Source organism: Podarcis vaucheri, assembly GCF_965113315.1.
Source record: "Podarcis vaucheri genome assembly, chromosome: 9".
Lineage (NCBI taxonomy): Eukaryota > Metazoa > Chordata > Lepidosauria > Squamata > Lacertidae > Podarcis > Podarcis vaucheri.
In genome coordinates this window covers 69,125,703-69,145,249 of record NC_138767.1, presented here as the reverse complement: position 1 = coordinate 69,145,249, position 19,547 = coordinate 69,125,703, and positions in this window count along the sequence as shown.

Genomic DNA, 19,547 nt, shown 5'->3' with positions numbered 1-19,547 from the left:
TGCCAGAAGCTTGCAAATGATCCCCTGAAATCTTTGGCGATGGAAACAGAAGGCTTTTTATCACAGGACAAGAAATCAGCCCTCAAAAACGTAACCGGCAGAAAATATTTTTTTGAAAAAATCCCTAAGCCCCGGGGTCAAAATTTCAGCCAAAATCTGACTTTTGGCAATTCACTCAAAAATGGTGCCAGAAGCTTGCAAATGATCCCCTGAAGGCTTTGGCGATGGAAACAGAAGGCTTTTTATCACAGGACAAGAAATCAGCCCTCAAAAACTTAACGGGCAGCAAATATTTTTTTTGAAAAAATCCCTAAGCCCCGGGGTCACAATTTCAGCAAAAATCTGACTTTTGGCAATTCACTCAAAAATGGTGCCAAAAGCTTGAAAATGCTCTCCTGAAAGCTTTGGCGATGGAAACAGAAGGCTTTTTATCACAGGACAAGAAATCAGCCCTCAAAAACTTAACCGGCTGAAAATATTTTTTTGAAAAAATCCCTAAGCCCCGGGGTCACAATTTCAGCAAAAATCTGACTTTTGGCAATTCACTCAAAAATGGTGCCAGAAGCTTGCAAATGATCCCCTGAAAGCTTTGGCGATGGAAACAGAAGGCTTTTTATCACAGGACAAGAAATCAGCCCTCAAAAACTTAACCGGCAGAAAACATTTTTTTGAAAAAATCCCTAAGCCCCGGGGTCACAATTTCAGCAAAAATCTGACTTTTGGCAATTCACTCAAAAATGGTGCCAAAAGCTTGAAAATGCTCTCCTGAAAGGTTTGGCACTCGAAACAGAAGGCTTTTTATCACAGGACAAGAAATCCGCCCTCAAAAACTTAACGGGTAGAAAATACTTTTTTGAAAAAATCCCTAAGCCCCGGGGTCACAATTTCAGCCAAAATCTGACTTTTGGCAATTCAATCAAAAATGGTGCCAAAAGCTTGAAAATGCTCTCCTGAAAGGTTTGGTGATGGAAACAGAAGGCTTTTTATCACTGGACAAGAAATCAGCCCTCAAAAACTTAACCGGCAGAAAATATTTTTTTGAAAAAATCCCTAAGCCCCGGGGTCACAATTTCAGCAAAAATCTGACTTTTGGCAATTCTCTCAAAAATGATGCCAGAAGCTTGCAAATGATCCCCTGAAAGCTTTGGCGATGGAAACAGAAGGCTTTTTATCACAGGACAAGAAATCAGCCCTCAAAACCGTAACCGGCAGAAAATATTTTTTTGAAAAAATCCCTAAGCCCCGGGGTCAAAATTTCAGCCAAAATCTGACTTTTGGCAATTCACTCAAAAATGGTGCCAGAAGCTTGCAAATGATCCCCTGAAAGCTTTGGCGATGGAAACAGAAGGCTTTTTATCACAGGACAAGAAATCAGCCCTCAAAAACTTAACCGGCAGCAAATATTTTTTTGAAAAAATCCCTAAGCCCCGGGGTCACAATTTCAGCCAAAATCTGACTTTTGGCAATTCACTCAAAAATGGTGCCAGAAGCTTGCAAATGATCCCCTGAAAGCTTTGGCGATGGAAACAGAAGGCTTTTTATCACAGGACAAGAAATCAGCCCTCAAAAACTTAACCGGCAGCAAATATTTTTTTGAAAAAATCCCTAAGCCCCGGGGTCACAATTTCAGCAAAAATCTGACTTTTGGCAATTCACTCAAAAATGGTGCCAGAAGCTTGCAAATGATGCCCTGAAAGCTTTGGGGATGGAAACAGAAGGCTTTTTATAACAGGACAAGAAATCAGCCCTCAAAAACTTAACCGGCAGAAAATATTTTTTTGAAAAAATCCCTAAGCCCCAGTCGGGGTCACAATTTCAGCAAAAATCTGACTTTTGGCAATTCATTCAAAAATGGTGCCAGAAGCTTGCAAATGATCCCCTGAAAGCTTTGGCGATGGAAACAGAAGGCTTTTTATCACAGGACAAGAAATCATCCCTCAAAAACTTAACCGGCAGAAAACATTTTTTTGAAAAAATCCCTAACCCCGGGGTCACAATTTCAGCAAAAATCTGACTTTTGGCAATTCACTCAAAAATAGTGCCAGAAGCTTGCAAATGATCCCCTGAAAGCTTTGGTGATGGAAACAGAAGGCTTTTTATCACAGGACAAGAAATCAGCCCTCAAAAACTTTACCGGCAGAAAATATTTTTTTGAAAAAATCCCTAAGTCCCGGGGTCACAATTTCTGCAAAAATCTGACTTTTGGCAATTCACTCAAAAATGGTGCCAGAAGCTTGCAAATGATCCCCTGAAATCTTTGGCGATGGAAACAGAAGGCTTTTTATCACAGGACAAGAAATCAGCCCTCAAAAACTTAACCGGCTGAAAATATTTTTTTGAAAAAATCCCTAAGCCCCGGGGTCAAAATTTCAGCCAAAATCTGACTTTTGGCAATTCACTCAAAAATGGTGCCAGAAGCTTGCAAATGATCCCCTGAAAGCTTTGGCGATGGAAACAGAAGGCTTTTTATCACAGGACAAGAAATCAGCCCTCAAAAACTTAACGGGCAGCAAATATTTTTTTGAAAAAATCCCTAAGCCCCGGGGTCACAATTTCAGCAAAAATCTGACTTTTGGCAATTCACTCAAAAATGGTGCCAGAAGCTTGCAAATGATGTCCTGAAAGCTTTGGGGATGGAAACAGAAGGCTTTTTATCACAGGACAAGAAATCAGCCCTCAAAAACTTAACCGGCAGAAAATATTTTTTTGAAAAAATCCCTAAGCCCCGGGGTCACAATTTCAGCAAAAATCTGACTTTTGGCAATTCACTCAAAAATGGTGCCAGAAGCTTGCAAATGATCCCCTGAAATCTTTGGCGATGGAAACAGAAGGCTTTTTATCACAGGACAAGAAATCAGCCCTCAAAAACGTAACCGGCAGAAAATATTTTTTTGAAAAAATCCCTAAGCCCCGGGGTCAAAATTTCAGCCAAAATCTGACTTTTGGCAATTCACTCAAAAATGGTGCCAGAAGCTTGCAAATGATCCCCTGAAGGCTTTGGCGATGGAAACAGAAGGCTTTTTATCACAGGACAAGAAATCAGCCCTCAAAAACTTAACGGGCAGCAAATATTTTTTTTGAAAAAATCCCTAAGCCCCGGGGTCACAATTTCAGCAAAAATCTGACTTTTGGCAATTCACTCAAAAATGGTGCCAAAAGCTTGAAAATGCTCTCCTGAAAGCTTTGGCGATGGAAACAGAAGGCTTTTTATCACAGGACAAGAAATCAGCCCTCAAAAACTTAACCGGCTGAAAATATTTTTTTGAAAAAATCCCTAAGCCCCGGGGTCACAATTTCAGCAAAAATCTGACTTTTGGCAATTCACTCAAAAATGGTGCCAGAAGCTTGCAAATGATCCCCTGAAAGCTTTGGCGATGGAAACAGAAGGCTTTTTATCACAGGACAAGAAATCAGCCCTCAAAAACTTAACCGGCAGAAAACATTTTTTTGAAAAAATCCCTAAGCCCCGGGGTCACAATTTCAGCAAAAATCTGACTTTTGGCAATTCACTCAAAAATGGTGCCAAAAGCTTGAAAATGCTCTCCTGAAAGGTTTGGCACTCGAAACAGAAGGCTTTTTATCACAGGACAAGAAATCCGCCCTCAAAAACTTAACGGGTAGAAAATACTTTTTTGAAAAAATCCCTAAGCCCCGGGGTCACAATTTCAGCCAAAATCTGACTTTTGGCAATTCACTCAAAAATGGTGCCAGAAGCTTGCAAATGATCCCCTGAAAGCTTTGGCGATGGAAACAGAAGGCTTTTTATCACAGGACAAGAAATCAGCCCTCAAAAACTTAACCGGCAGCAAATATTTTTTTGAAAAAATCCCTAAGCCCCGGGGTCACAATTTCAGCAAAAATCTGACTTTTGGCAATTCACTCAAAAATGGTGCCAGAAGCTTGCAAATGATGCCCTGAAAGCTTTGGGGATGGAAACAGAAGGCTTTTTATAACAGGACAAGAAATCAGCCCTCAAAAACTTAACCGGCAGAAAATATTTTTTTGAAAAAATCCCTAAGCCCCAGTCGGGGTCACAATTTCAGCAAAAATCTGACTTTTGGCAATTCATTCAAAAATGGTGCCAGAAGCTTGCAAATGATCCCCTGAAAGCTTTGGCGATGGAAACAGAAGGCTTTTTATCACAGGACAAGAAATCATCCCTCAAAAACTTAACCGGCAGAAAACATTTTTTTGAAAAAATCCCTAACCCCGGGGTCACAATTTCAGCCAAAATCTGACTTTTGGCAATTCACTCAAAAATGGTGCCAGAAGCTTGCAAATGATCCCCTGAAAGCTTTGGCGATGGAAACAGAAGGCTTTTTATCACAGGACAAGAAATCAGCCCTCAAAAACTTAACCGGCAGCAAATATTTTTTTGAAAAAATCCCTAAGCCCCGGGGTCACAATTTCAGCCAAAATCTGACTTTTGGCAATTCACTCAAAAATGGTGCCAGAAGCTTGCAAATGATCCCCTGAAAGCTTTGGCGATGGAAACAGAAGGCTTTTTATCACAGGACAAGAAATCAGCCCTCAAAAACTTAACCGGCAGCAAATATTTTTTTGAAAAAATCCCTAAGCCCCGGGGTCACAATTTCAGCAAAAATCTGACTTTTGGCAATTCACTCAAAAATGGTGCCAGAAGCTTGCAAATGATGCCCTGAAAGCTTTGGGGATGGAAACAGAAGGCTTTTTATAACAGGACAAGAAATCAGCCCTCAAAAACTTAACCGGCAGAAAATATTTTTTTGAAAAAATCCCTAAGCCCCAGTCGGGGTCACAATTTCAGCAAAAATCTGACTTTTGGCAATTCATTCAAAAATGGTGCCAGAAGCTTGCAAATGATCCCCTGAAAGCTTTGGCGATGGAAACAGAAGGCTTTTTATCACAGGACAAGAAATCATCCCTCAAAAACTTAACCGGCAGAAAACATTTTTTTGAAAAAATCCCTAACCCCGGGGTCACAATTTCAGCAAAAATCTGACTTTTGGCAATTCACTCAAAAATAGTGCCAGAAGCTTGCAAATGATCCCCTGAAAGCTTTGGTGATGGAAACAGAAGGCTTTTTATCACAGGACAAGAAATCAGCCCTCAAAAACTTTACCGGCAGAAAATATTTTTTTGAAAAAATCCCTAAGTCCCGGGGTCACAATTTCTGCAAAAATCTGACTTTTGGCAATTCACTCAAAAATGGTGCCAGAAGCTTGCAAATGATCCCCTGAAATCTTTGGCGATGGAAACAGAAGGCTTTTTATCACAGGACAAGAAATCAGCCCTCAAAAACTTAACCGGCTGAAAATATTTTTTTGAAAAAATCCCTAAGCCCCGGGGTCAAAATTTCAGCCAAAATCTGACTTTTGGCAATTCACTCAAAAATGGTGCCAGAAGCTTGCAAATGATCCCCTGAAAGCTTTGGCGATGGAAACAGAAGGCTTTTTATCACAGGACAAGAAATCAGCCCTCAAAAACTTAACGGGCAGCAAATATTTTTTTGAAAAAATCCCTAAGCCCCGGGGTCACAATTTCAGCAAAAATCTGACTTTTGGCAATTCACTCAAAAATGGTGCCAGAAGCTTGCAAATGATGTCCTGAAAGCTTTGGGGATGGAAACAGAAGGCTTTTTATCACAGGACAAGAAATCAGCCCTCAAAAACTTAACCGGCAGAAAATATTTTTTTGAAAAAATCCCTAAGCCCCGGGGTCACAATTTCAGCAAAAATCTGACTTTTGGCAATTCACTCAAAAATGGTGCCAGAAGCTTGCAAATGATCCCCTGAAATCTTTGGCGATGGAAACAGAAGGCTTTTTATCACAGGACAAGAAATCAGCCCTCAAAAACGTAACCGGCAGAAAATATTTTTTTGAAAAAATCCCTAAGCCCCGGGGTCAAAATTTCAGCCAAAATCTGACTTTTGGCAATTCACTCAAAAATGGTGCCAGAAGCTTGCAAATGATCCCCTGAAGGCTTTGGCGATGGAAACAGAAGGCTTTTTATCACAGGACAAGAAATCAGCCCTCAAAAACTTAACGGGCAGCAAATATTTTTTTTGAAAAAATCCCTAAGCCCCGGGGTCACAATTTCAGCAAAAATCTGACTTTTGGCAATTCACTCAAAAATGGTGCCAAAAGCTTGAAAATGCTCTCCTGAAAGCTTTGGCGATGGAAACAGAAGGCTTTTTATCACAGGACAAGAAATCAGCCCTCAAAAACTTAACCGGCTGAAAATATTTTTTTGAAAAAATCCCTAAGCCCCGGGGTCACAATTTCAGCAAAAATCTGACTTTTGGCAATTCACTCAAAAATGGTGCCAGAAGCTTGCAAATGATCCCCTGAAAGCTTTGGCGATGGAAACAGAAGGCTTTTTATCACAGGACAAGAAATCAGCCCTCAAAAACTTAACCGGCAGAAAACATTTTTTTGAAAAAATCCCTAAGCCCCGGGGTCACAATTTCAGCAAAAATCTGACTTTTGGCAATTCACTCAAAAATGGTGCCAAAAGCTTGAAAATGCTCTCCTGAAAGGTTTGGCACTCGAAACAGAAGGCTTTTTATCACAGGACAAGAAATCCGCCCTCAAAAACTTAACGGGTAGAAAATACTTTTTTGAAAAAATCCCTAAGCCCCGGGGTCACAATTTCAGCCAAAATCTGACTTTTGGCAATTCAATCAAAAATGGTGCCAAAAGCTTGAAAATGCTCTCCTGAAAGGTTTGGCGATGGAAACAGAAGGCTTTTTATCACTGGACAAGAAATCAGCCCTCAAAAACTTAACCGGCAGAAAATATTTTTTTGAAAAAATCCCTAAGCCCCGGGGTCACAATTTCAGCAAAAATCTGACTTTTGGCAATTCACTCAAAAATGATGCCAGAAGCTTGCAAATGATCCCCTGAAAGCTTTGGCGATGGAAACAGAAGGCTTTTTATCACAGGACAAGAAATCAGCCCTCAAAACCGTAACCGGCAGAAAATATTTTTTTGAAAAAATCCCTAAGCCCCGGGGTCAAAATTTCAGCCAAAATCTGACTTTTGGCAATTCACTCAAAAATGGTGCCAGAAGCTTGCAAATGATCCCCTGAAAGCTTTGGCGATGGAAACAGAAGGCTTTTTATCACAGGACAAGAAATCAGCCCTCAAAAACTTAACGGGCAGCAAATATTTTTTTGAAAAAATCCCTAAGCCCCGGGGTCACAATTTCAGCAAAAATCTGACTTTTGGCAATTCACTCAAAAATGGTGCCAGAAGCTTGCAAATGATGTCCTGAAAGCTTTGGGGATGGAAACAGAAGGCTTTTTATCACAGGACAAGAAATCAGCCCTCAAAAACTTAACCGGCAGAAAATATTTTTTTGAAAAAATCCCTAAGCCCCGGGGTCACAATTTCAGCAAAAATCTGACTTTTGGCAATTCACTCAAAAATGGTGCCAGAAGCTTGCAAATGATCCCCTGAAATCTTTGGCGATGGAAACAGAAGGCTTTTTATCACAGGACAAGAAATCAGCCCTCAAAAACGTAACCGGCAGAAAATATTTTTTTGAAAAAATCCCTAAGCCCCGGGGTCAAAATTTCAGCCAAAATCTGACTTTTGGCAATTCACTCAAAAATGGTGCCAGAAGCTTGCAAATGATCCCCTGAAGGCTTTGGCGATGGAAACAGAAGGCTTTTTATCACAGGACAAGAAATCAGCCCTCAAAAACTTAACGGGCAGCAAATATTTTTTTTGAAAAAATCCCTAAGCCCCGGGGTCACAATTTCAGCAAAAATCTGACTTTTGGCAATTCACTCAAAAATGGTGCCAAAAGCTTGAAAATGCTCTCCTGAAAGCTTTGGCGATGGAAACAGAAGGCTTTTTATCACAGGACAAGAAATCAGCCCTCAAAAACTTAACCGGCTGAAAATATTTTTTTGAAAAAATCCCTAAGCCCCGGGGTCACAATTTCAGCAAAAATCTGACTTTTGGCAATTCACTCAAAAATGGTGCCAGAAGCTTGCAAATGATCCCCTGAAAGCTTTGGCGATGGAAACAGAAGGCTTTTTATCACAGGACAAGAAATCAGCCCTCAAAAACTTAACCGGCAGAAAACATTTTTTTGAAAAAATCCCTAAGCCCCGGGGTCACAATTTCAGCAAAAATCTGACTTTTGGCAATTCACTCAAAAATGGTGCCAAAAGCTTGAAAATGCTCTCCTGAAAGGTTTGGCACTCGAAACAGAAGGCTTTTTATCACAGGACAAGAAATCCGCCCTCAAAAACTTAACGGGTAGAAAATACTTTTTTGAAAAAATCCCTAAGCCCCGGGGTCACAATTTCAGCCAAAATCTGACTTTTGGCAATTCAATCAAAAATGGTGCCAAAAGCTTGAAAATGCTCTCCTGAAAGGTTTGGCGATGGAAACAGAAGGCTTTTTATCACTGGACAAGAAATCAGCCCTCAAAAACTTAACCGGCAGAAAATATTTTTTTGAAAAAATCCCTAAGCCCCGGGGTCACAATTTCAGCAAAAATCTGACTTTTGGCAATTCACTCAAAAATGATGCCAGAAGCTTGCAAATGATCCCCTGAAAGCTTTGGCGATGGAAACAGAAGGCTTTTTATCACAGGACAAGAAATCAGCCCTCAAAACCGTAACCGGCAGAAAATATTTTTTTGAAAAAATCCCTAAGCCCCGGGGTCAAAATTTCAGCCAAAATCTGACTTTTGGCAATTCACTCAAAAATGGTGCCAGAAGCTTGCAAATGATCCCCTGAAAGCTTTGGCGATGGAAACAGAAGGCTTTTTATCACAGGACAAGAAATCAGCCCTCAAAAACTTAACCGGCAGCAAATATTTTTTTGAAAAAATCCCTAAGCCCCGGGGTCAAAATTTCAGCCAAAATCTGACTTTTGGCAATTCACTCAAAAATGGTGCCAGAAGCTTGCAAATGATCCCCTGAAAGCTTTGGCGATGGAAACAGAAGGCTTTTTATCACAGGACAAGAAATCAGCCCTCAAAAACTTAACCGGCAGCAAATATTTTTTTGAAAAAATCCCTAAGCCCCGGGGTCACAATTTCAGCAAAAATCTGACTTTTGGCAATTCACTCAAAAATGGTGCCAGAAGCTTGCAAATGATGCCCTGAAAGCTTTGGGGATGGAAACAGAAGGCTTTTTATAACAGGACAAGAAATCAGCCCTCAAAAACTTAACCGGCAGAAAATATTTTTTTGAAAAAATCCCTAAGCCCCAGTCGGGGTCACAATTTCAGCAAAAATCTGACTTTTGGCAATTCATTCAAAAATGGTGCCAGAAGCTTGCAAATGATCCCCTGAAAGCTTTGGCGATGGAAACAGAAGGCTTTTTATCACAGGACAAGAAATCAGCCCTCAAAAACTTAACCGGCAGAAAACATTTTTTTGAAAAAATCCCTAACCCCGGGGTCACAATTTCAGCAAAAATCTGACTTTTGGCAATTCACTCAAAAATAGTGCCAGAAGCTTGCAAATGATCCCCTGAAAGCTTTGGTGATGGAAACAGAAGGCTTTTTATCACAGGACAAGAAATCAGCCCTCAAAAACTTTACCGGCAGAAAATATTTTTTTGAAAAAATCCCTAAGTCCCGGGGTCACAATTTCTGCAAAAATCTGACTTTTGGCAATTCACTCAAAAATGGTGCCAGAAGCTTGCAAATGATCCCCTGAAATCTTTGGCGATGGAAACAGAAGACTTTTTATCACAGGACAAGAAATCAGCCCTCAAAAACTTAACCGGCTGAAAATATTTTTTTGAAAAAATCCCTAAGCCCCGGGGTCACAATTTCAGCAAAAATCTGACTTTTGGCAATTCACTCAAAAATGGTGCCAGAAGCTTGCAAATGATCCCCTGAAAGCTTTGGCGATGGAAACAGAAGGCTTTTTATCACAGGACAAGAAATCAGCCCTCAAAAACTTAACGGGCAGCAAATATTTTTTTGAAAAAATCCCTAAGCCCCGGGGTCACAATTTCAGCAAAAATCTGACTTTTGGCAATTCACTCAAAAATGGTGCCAGAAGCTTGCAAATGATGTCCTGAAAGCTTTGGGGATGGAAACAGAAGGCTTTTTATCACAGGACAAGAAATCAGCCCTCAAAAACTTAACCGGCAGAAAATATTTTTTTGAAAAAATCCCTAAGCCCCGGGGTCACAATTTCAGCAAAAATCTGACTTTTGGCAATTCACTCAAAAATGGTGCCAGAAGCTTGCAAATGATCCCCTGAAATCTTTGGCGATGGAAACAGAAGGCTTTTTATCACAGGACAAGAAATCAGCCCTCAAAAACGTAACCGGCAGAAAATATTTTTTTGAAAAAATCCCTAAGCCCCGGGGTCACAATTTCAGCAAAAATCTGACTTTTGGCAATTCACTCAAAAATGGTGCCAGAAGCTTGCAAATGATCCCCTGAAGGCTTTGGCGATGGAAACAGAAGGCTTTTTATCACAGGACAAGAAATCAGCCCTCAAAAACTTAACGGGCAGCAAATATTTTTTTTGAAAAAATCCCTAAGCCCCGGGGTCACAATTTCAGCAAAAATCTGACTTTTGGCAATTCACTCAAAAATGGTTCCAGAAGCTTGCAAATGCTCTCCTGAAAGGTTTGGCACTCGAAACAGAAGGCTTTTTATCACAGGACAAGAAATCAGCCCTCAAAAACTTAACCGGCTGAAAATATTTTTTTGAAAAAATCCCTAAGCCCCGGGGTCACAATTTCAGCAAAAATCTGACTTTTGGCAATTCACTCAAAAATGGTGCCAGAAGCTTGCAAATGATCCCCTGAAAGCTTTGGCGATGGAAACAGAAGGCTTTTTTTCACAGGACAAGAAATCAGCCCTCAAAAACTTAACCGGCTGAAAATATTTTTTTGAAAAAATCCCTAAGCCCCGAGGTCACAATTTCAGCAAAAATCTGACTTTTGGCAATTCACTCAAAAATAGTGCCAGAAGCTTGCAAATGATCCCCTGAAAGCTTTGGCGATGGAAACAGAAGGCTTTTTATCACAGGACAAGAAATCAGCCCTCAAAAACTTAACCGGCAGAAAACATTTTTTTGAAAAAATCCCTAAGCCCCGGGGTCACAATTTCAGCAAAAATCTGACTTTTGGCAATTCACTCAAAAATGGTGCCAAAAGCTTGAAAATGCTCTCCTGAAAGGTTTGGCACTCGAAACAGAAGGCTTTTTATCACAGGACAAGAAATCAGCCCTCAAAAACTTAACCGGCTGAAAATATTTTTTTGAAAAAATCCCTAAGCCCCGGGGTCACAATTTCAGCAAAAATCTGACTTTTGGCAATTCACTCAAAAATGGTGCCAGAAGCTTGCAAATGATCCCCTGAAAGCTTTGGCGATGGAAACAGAAGGCTTTTTATAACAGGACAAGAAATCAGCCCTCAAAAACTTAACCGGCTGAAAATATTTTTTTGAAAAAATCCCTAAGTCCCGGGGTCACAATTTCTGCAAAAATCTGACTTTTGGCAATTCACTCAAAAATGGTGCCAGAAGCTTGCAAATGATCCCCTGAAAGCTTTGGCGATGGAAACAGAAGGCTTTTTATCACAGGACAAGAAATCAGCCCTCAAAAACCTAACCGGCTGACAATATTTTTTTGAAAATATCCCTAAGCCCCGGGGTCACAATTTCAGCAAAAATCTGACTTTTGGCAATTCACTCAAAAATAGTGCCAGAAGCTTGCAAATGATCCCCTGAAAGCTTTGGCGATGGAAACAGAAGGCTTTTTATCACAGGACAAGAAATCAGCCCTCAAAAACTTAACCGGCAGAAAATATTTTTTTGAAAAAATCCCTAAGTCCCGGGGTCACAATTTCTGCAAAAATCTGACTTTTGGCAATTCACTCAAAAATGGTGCCAGAAGCTTGCAAATGATCCCCTGAAAGCTTTGGCGATGGAAACAGAAGGCTTTTTATCACAGGACAAGAAATCAGCCCTCAAAAACTTAACCGGCAGAAAATATTTTTTTGAAAAAATCCCTAAGCCCCAGCCGGGGTCCCAATTTCAGCAAAAATCTGACTTTTGGCAATTCACTCAAAAATGGTGCCAGAAGCTTGCAAATGATGCCCTGAAAGCTTTGGGGATGGAAACAGAAGGCTTTTTATCACAGGACAAGAAATCAGCCCTCAAAAACGTAACCGGCAGAAAATATTGTTTTGAAAAAATCCCTAAGCCCCGGGGTCAAAATTTCAGCCAAAATCTGACTTTTGGCAATTCACTCAAAAATGGTGCCAGAAGCTTGCAAATGATCCCCTGAAAGCTTTGGCGATGGAAACAGAAGGCTTTTTATCACAGGACAAGAAATCAGCCCTCAAAAACTTAACCGGCAGAAAATATTTTTTTGAAATAATCCCTCAGCCCCGGAGTCACAATTTCAGCAAAAATCTGACTTTTGGCAATTCACTCAAAAATGGTGCCAGAAGCTTGCAAATGATCCCCTGAAAGCTTTGGCGATGGAAACAGAAGGCTTTTTATCACAGGACAAGAAATCAGCCCTCAAAAACTTAACCGGCAGAAAACATTTTTTTGAAAAAATCCCTAAGCCCCGGGGTCACAATTTCAGCAAAAATCTGACTTTTGGCAATTCACTCAAAAATGGTGCCAAAAGCTTGAAAATGCTCTCCTGAAAGGTTTGGCACTCGAAACAGAAGGCTTTTTATCACAGGACAAGAAATCCGCCCTCAAAAACTTAACGGGTAGAAAATACTTTTTTGAAAAAATCCCTAAGCCCCGGGGTCACAATTTCAGCCAAAATCTGACTTTTGGCAATTCACTCAAAAATGGTGCCAAAAGCTTGAAAATGCTCTCCTGAAAGGTTTGGCGATGGAAACAGAAGGCTTTTTATCACAGGACAAGAAATCAGCCCTCAAAAACTTAACCGGCAGAAAATATTTTTTTGAAAAAATCCCTAAGCCCCGGGGTCACAATTTCAGCAAAAATCTGACTTTTGGCAATTCACTCAAAAATGATGCCAGAAGCTTGCAAATGATCCCCTGAAAGCTTTGGCGATGGAAACAGAAGGCTTTATATCACAGGACAAGAAATCAGCCCTCAAAAACGTAACCGGCAGAAAATATTTTTTTGAAAAAATCCCTAAGCACCGGGGTCACAATTTCAGCCAAAATCTGACTTTTGGCAATTCATTCAAAAATGGTGCCAAAAGCTTGAAAATGCTCTCCTGAAAGGTTTGGCGATGGAAACAGAAGGCTTTTTATCACAGGACAAGAAATCAGCCCTCAAAAACTTAACCGGCAGAAAATATTTTTTTGAAAAAATCCCTAAGCCCCGGGGTCACAATTTCAGCCAAAATCTGACTTTTGGCAATTCACTCAAAAATGGTGCCAGAAGCTTGCAAATGATCCCCTGAAAGCTTTGGCGATGGAAACAGAAGGCTTTTTATCACAGGACAAGAAATCAGCCCTCAAAAACTTAAACGGCAGAAAATATTTTTTTGAAAAAATCCCTCAGCCCCGGAGTCACAATTTCAGCAAAAATCTGACTTTTGGCAATTCACTCAAAAATAGTGCCAGAAGCTTGCAAATGATCCCCTGAAAGCTTTGGCGATGGAAACAGAAGGCTTTTTATCACAGGACAAGAAATCAGCCCTCAAAAACTTTACCGGCAGAAAATATTTTTTTGAAAAAATCCCTAAGTCCCGGGGTCACAATTTCTGCAAAAATCTGACTTTTGGCAATTCACTCAAAAATGGTGCCAGAAGCTTGCAAATGATCCCCTGAAAGCTTTGGCGATGGAAACAGAAGGCTTTTTATCACAGGACAAGAAATCAGCCCTCAAAAACTTAACCGGCTGAAAATATTTTTTTGAAAATATCCCTAAGCCCCGGGGTCACAATTTCAGCAAAAATCTGACTTTTGGCAATTCACTCAAAAATAGTGCCAGAAGCTTGCAAATGATCCCCTGAAAGCTTTGGCGATGGAAACAGAAGGCTTTTTATCACAGGACAAGAAATCAGCCCTCAAAAACTTAACCGGCAGAAAATATTTTTTTGAAAAAATCCCTAAGTCCCGGGGTCACAATTTCTGCAAAAATCTTACTTTTGGCAATTCACTCAAAAATGGTGCCAGAAGCTTGCAAATGATCCCCTGAAAGCTTTGGCGATGGAAACAGAAGGCTTTTTATCACAGGACAAGAAATCAGCCCTCAAAAACTTAACCGGCAGAAAATATTTTTTTGAAAAAATCCCTAAGCCCCGGGGTCACAATTTCAGCAAAAATCTGACTTTTGGCAATTCACTCAAAAATGGTGCCAGAAGCTTGCAAATGATGCCCTGAAAGCTTTGGGGATGGAAACAGAAGGCTTTTTATCACAGGACAAGAAATCAGCCCTCAAAAACGTAACCGGCAGAAAATATTTTTTTGAAAAAATCCCTAAGCCCCGGGGTCAAAATTTCAGCCAAAATCTGACTTTTGGCAATTCACTCAAAAATGGTGCCAGAAGCTTGCAAATGATCCCCTGAAAGCTTTGGCGATGGAAACAGAAGGCTTTTTATCACAGGACAAGAAATCAGCCCTCAAAAACTTAACCGGCAGCAAATATTTTTTTGAAAAAATCCCTAAGCCCCGGGGTCACAATTTCAGCAAATATCTGACTTTTGGCAATTCACTCAAAAATGGTGCCAGAAGCTTGCAAATGATGCCCTGAAAGCTTTGGGGATGGAAACAGAAGGCTTTTTATCACAGGACAAGAAATCAGCCCTCAAAAACTTAACCGGCAGAAAATATTTTTTTGAAAAAACCCCTAAGCCCCGGGGTCACAATTTTTTTTTTTTTTTTTATAATAATTTTTATTACATTTTTTGCAGAAATAACAAAGAGATAAAAAGAAAAAAAAGACAAGAAAAAAAAGGAAAAAGAAAAACACGACCATTTCGATAACTCATTTCAAATTTCCATTGGACTTCCCCCATCCCTCGCAGAATGCATTTCTTGACAATAAATTTATCAGCAAATTATATCCTTATTTCGTGTGTTTCTTTCTATTTTCAATTACAATTTAAGTTTAAACCTCTTGATCAACATATACTCTAAGCAATATACCATAATATCGTTTTTACCCATTTAAACCTTGGTTCTTTCGCAAATCTTATCAAATTTCATAAACCCCGGGGTCTCAATTTCAGCAAAAATCTGACTTTTGGCAATTCACTCAAAAATGGTGCCAGAAGCTTGCAAATGATCCCCTGAAAGCTTTGGCGATGGAAACAGAAGGCTTTTTATCACAGGACAAGAAATCAGCCCTCAAAAACTTAACCGGCAGAAAATATTTTTTTGAAAAAATCCCTAAGTCCCGGGGTCACAATTTCTGCAAAAATCTGACTTTTGGCAATTCACTCAAAAATGGTGCCAGAAGCTTGCAAATGATCCCCTGAAAGCTTTGGCGATGGAAACAGAAGGCTTTTTATCACAGGACAAGAAATCAGCCCTCAAAAACTTAACCGGCAGAAAATATTTTTTTGAAAAAATCCCTAAGCCCCAGCCGGGGTCCCAATTTCAGCAAAAATCTGACTTTTGGCAATTCACTCAAAAATGGTGCCAGAAGCTTGCAAATGATGCCCTGAAAGCTTTGGGGATGGAAACAGAAGGCTTTTTATCACAGGACAAGAAATCAGCCCTCAAAAACGTAACCGGCAGAAAATATTGTTTTGAAAAAATCCCTAAGCCCCGGGGTCAAAATTTCAGCCAAAATCTGACTTTTGGCAATTCACTCAAAAATGGTGCCAGAAGCTTGCAAATGATCCCCTGAAAGCTTTGGCGATGGAAACAGAAGGCTTTTTATCACAGGACAAGAAATCAGCCCTCAAAAACTTAACCGGCAGAAAATATTTTTTTGAAATAATCCCTCAGCCCCGGAGTCACAATTTCAGCAAAAATCTGACTTTTGGCAATTCACTCAAAAATGGTGCCAGAAGCTTGCAAATGATCCCCTGAAAGCTTTGGCGATGGAAACAGAAGGCTTTTTATCACAGGACAAGAAATCAGCCCTCAAAAACTTAACCGGCAGAAAACATTTTTTTGAAAAAATCCCTAAGCCCCGGGGTCACAATTTCAGCAAAAATCTGACTTTTGGCAATTCACTCAAAAATGGTGCCAAAAGCTTGAAAATGCTCTCCTGAAAGGTTTGGCACTCGAAACAGAAGGCTTTTTATCACAGGACAAGAAATCCGCCCTCAAAAACTTAACGGGTAGAAAATACTTTTTTGAAAAAATCCCTAAGCCCCGGGGTCACAATTTCAGCCAAAATCTGACTTTTGGCAATTCACTCAAAAATGGTGCCAAAAGCTTGAAAATGCTCTCCTGAAAGGTTTGGCGATGGAAACAGAAGGCTTTTTATCACAGGACAAGAAATCAGCCCTCAAAAACTTAACCGGCAGAAAATATTTTTTTGAAAAAATCCCTAAGCCCCGGGGTCACAATTTCAGCAAAAATCTGACTTTTGGCAATTCACTCAAAAATGATGCCAGAAGCTTGCAAATGATCCCCTGAAAGCTTTGGCGATGGAAACAGAAGGCTTTATATCACAGGACAAGAAATCAGCCCTCAAAAACGTAACCGGCAGAAAATATTTTTTTGAAAAAATCCCTAAGCACCGGGGTCACAATTTCAGCCAAAATCTGACTTTTGGCAATTCATTCAAAAATGGTGCCAAAAGCTTGAAAATGCTCTCCTGAAAGGTTTGGCGATGGAAACAGAAGGCTTTTTATCACAGGACAAGAAATCAGCCCTCAAAAACTTAACCGGCAGAAAATATTTTTTTGAAAAAATCCCTAAGCCCCGGGGTCACAATTTCAGCCAAAATCTGACTTTTGGCAATTCACTCAAAAATGGTGCCAGAAGCTTGCAAATGATCCCCTGAAAGCTTTGGCGATGGAAACAGAAGGCTTTTTATCACAGGACAAGAAATCAGCCCTCAAAAACTTAAACGGCAGAAAATATTTTTTTGAAAAAATCCCTCAGCCCCGGAGTCACAATTTCAGCAAAAATCTGACTTTTGGCAATTCACTCAAAAATAGTGCCAGAAGCTTGCAAATGATCCCCTGAAAGCTTTGGCGATGGAAACAGAAGGCTTTTTATCACAGGACAAGAAATCAGCCCTCAAAAACTTTACCGGCAGAAAATATTTTTTTGAAAAAATCCCTAAGTCCCGGGGTCACAATTTCAGCAAAAATCTGACTTTTGGCAATTCACTCAAAAATGGTGCCAGAAGCTTGCAAATGATCCCCTGAAAGCTTTGGCGATGGAAACAGAAGGCTTTTTATCACAGGACAAGAAATCAGCCCTCAAAAACTTAACCGGCTGAAAATATTTTTTTGAAAATATCCCTAAGCCCCGGGGTCACAATTTCAGCAAAAATCTGACTTTTGGCAATTCACTCAAAAATAGTGCCAGAAGCTTGCAAATGATCCCCTGAAAGCTTTGGCGATGGAAACAGAAGGCTTTTTATCACAGGACAAGAAATCAGCCCTCAAAAACTTAACCGGCAGAAAATATTTTTTTGAAAAAATCCCTAAGTCCCGGGGTCACAATTTCTGCAAAAATCTTACTTTTGGCAATTCACTCAAAAATGGTGCCAGAAGCTTGCAAATGATCCCCTGAAAGCTTTGGCGATGGAAACAGAAGGCTTTTTATCACAGGACAAGAAATCAGCCCTCAAAAACTTAACCGGCAGAAAATATTTTTTTGAAAAAATCCCTAAGCCCCGGGGTCACAATTTCAGCAAAAATCTGACTTTTGGCAATTCACTCAAAAATGGTGCCAGATGCTTGCAAATGATGCCCTGAAAGCTTTGGGGATGGAAACAGAAGGCTTTTTATCACAGGACAAGAAATCAGCCCTCAAAAACGTAACCGGCAGAAAATATTTTTTTGAAAAAATCCCTAAGCCCCGGGGTCAAAATTTCAGCCAAAATCTGACTTTTGGCAATTCACTCAAAAATGGTGCCAGAAGCTTGCAAATGATCCCCTGAAAGCTTTGGCGATGGAAACAGAAGGCTTTTTATCACAGGACAAGAAATCAGCCCTCAAAAACTTAACCGGCAGCAAATATTTTTTTGAAAAAATCCCTAAGCCCCGGGGTCACAATTTCAGCAAATATCTGACTTTTGGCAATTCACTCAAAAATGGTGCCAGAAGCTTGCAAATGATGCCCTGAAAGCTTTGGGGATGGAAACAGAAGGCTTTTTATCACAGGACAAGAAATCAGCCCTCAAAAACTTAACCGGCAGAAAATATTTTTTTGAAAAAACACCTAAGCCCCGGGGTCACAATTTCAGCAAAAATCTGACTTTTGGCAATTCACTCAAAAATGATGCCAAAAGCTTGAAAATGCTCTCCTGAAAGGTTTGGCGATGGAAACAGAAGGCTTTTTATCACAGGACAAGAAATCAGCCCTCAAAAACTTAACCGGCAGAAAATATTTTTTTGAAAAAATCCCTAAGCCCCGGGGTCACAATTTCAGCAAAAATCTGACTTTTGGCAATTCACTCAAAAATGATGCCAGAAGCTTGCAAATGATCCCCTGAAAGCTTTGGCGATGGAAACAGAAGGCTTTTTATCACAGGACAAGAAATCAGCCCTCAAAAACGTAACCGGCTGAAAATATTTTTTTGAAAAAATCCCTAAGCCCCGGGGTCACAATTTCAGCCAAAATCTGACTTTTGGCAATTCACTCAAAAATGGTGCCAGAAGCTTGCAAATGATCCCCTGAAAGCTTTGGCGATGGAAACAGAAGGCTTTTTATCACAGGACAAGAAATCAGCCCTCAAAAACTTAACCGGCAGAAAATATTTTTTTGAAAAAATCCCTAAGCCCCGGGGTCACAATTTCAGCAAAAATCTGACTTTTGGCAGTTCACTGAAAATGGTGCCAGAAGCTTGCAAATGATCCCCTGAAACCTTTGGGGATGGAAACAAAAGGCTTTTTATCACAGGACAAGAAATCAGCCCTCAAAAACTTAACCGGCAGAAAATATTTTTTTGAAAAAATCCCTAAGCCCCGGGGTCACAATTTCAGCAAAAATCTGACTTTTGGCAATTCACTCAAAAATAGTGCCAGAAGCTTGCAAATGATCCCCTGAAAGCTTTGGCGATGGAAACAGAAGGCTTTTTATCACAGGACAAGAAATCAGCCCTCAAAAACTTAACCGGCAGAAAATATTTTTTTGAAAAAATCCCTAAGTCCCGGGGTCACAATTTCTGCAAAAATCTGACTTTTGGCAATTCACTCAAAAATGGTGCCAGAAGCTTGCAAATGATGCCCTGAAAGCTTTGGGGATGGAAACAGAAGGCTTTTTATCACAGGACAAGAAATCAGCCCTCAAAAACTTAACCGGCAGAAAATATTTTTTTGAAAAAACCCCTAAGCCCCGGGGTCACAATTTTTTTTTTTTTTTTTATAATAATTTTTATTACATTTTTTGCAGAAATAACAAAGAGATAAAAAGAAAAAAAAGACAAGAAAAAAAAGGAAAAAGAAAAACACGACCATTTCGATAACTCATTTCAAATTTCCATTGGACTTCCCCCATCCC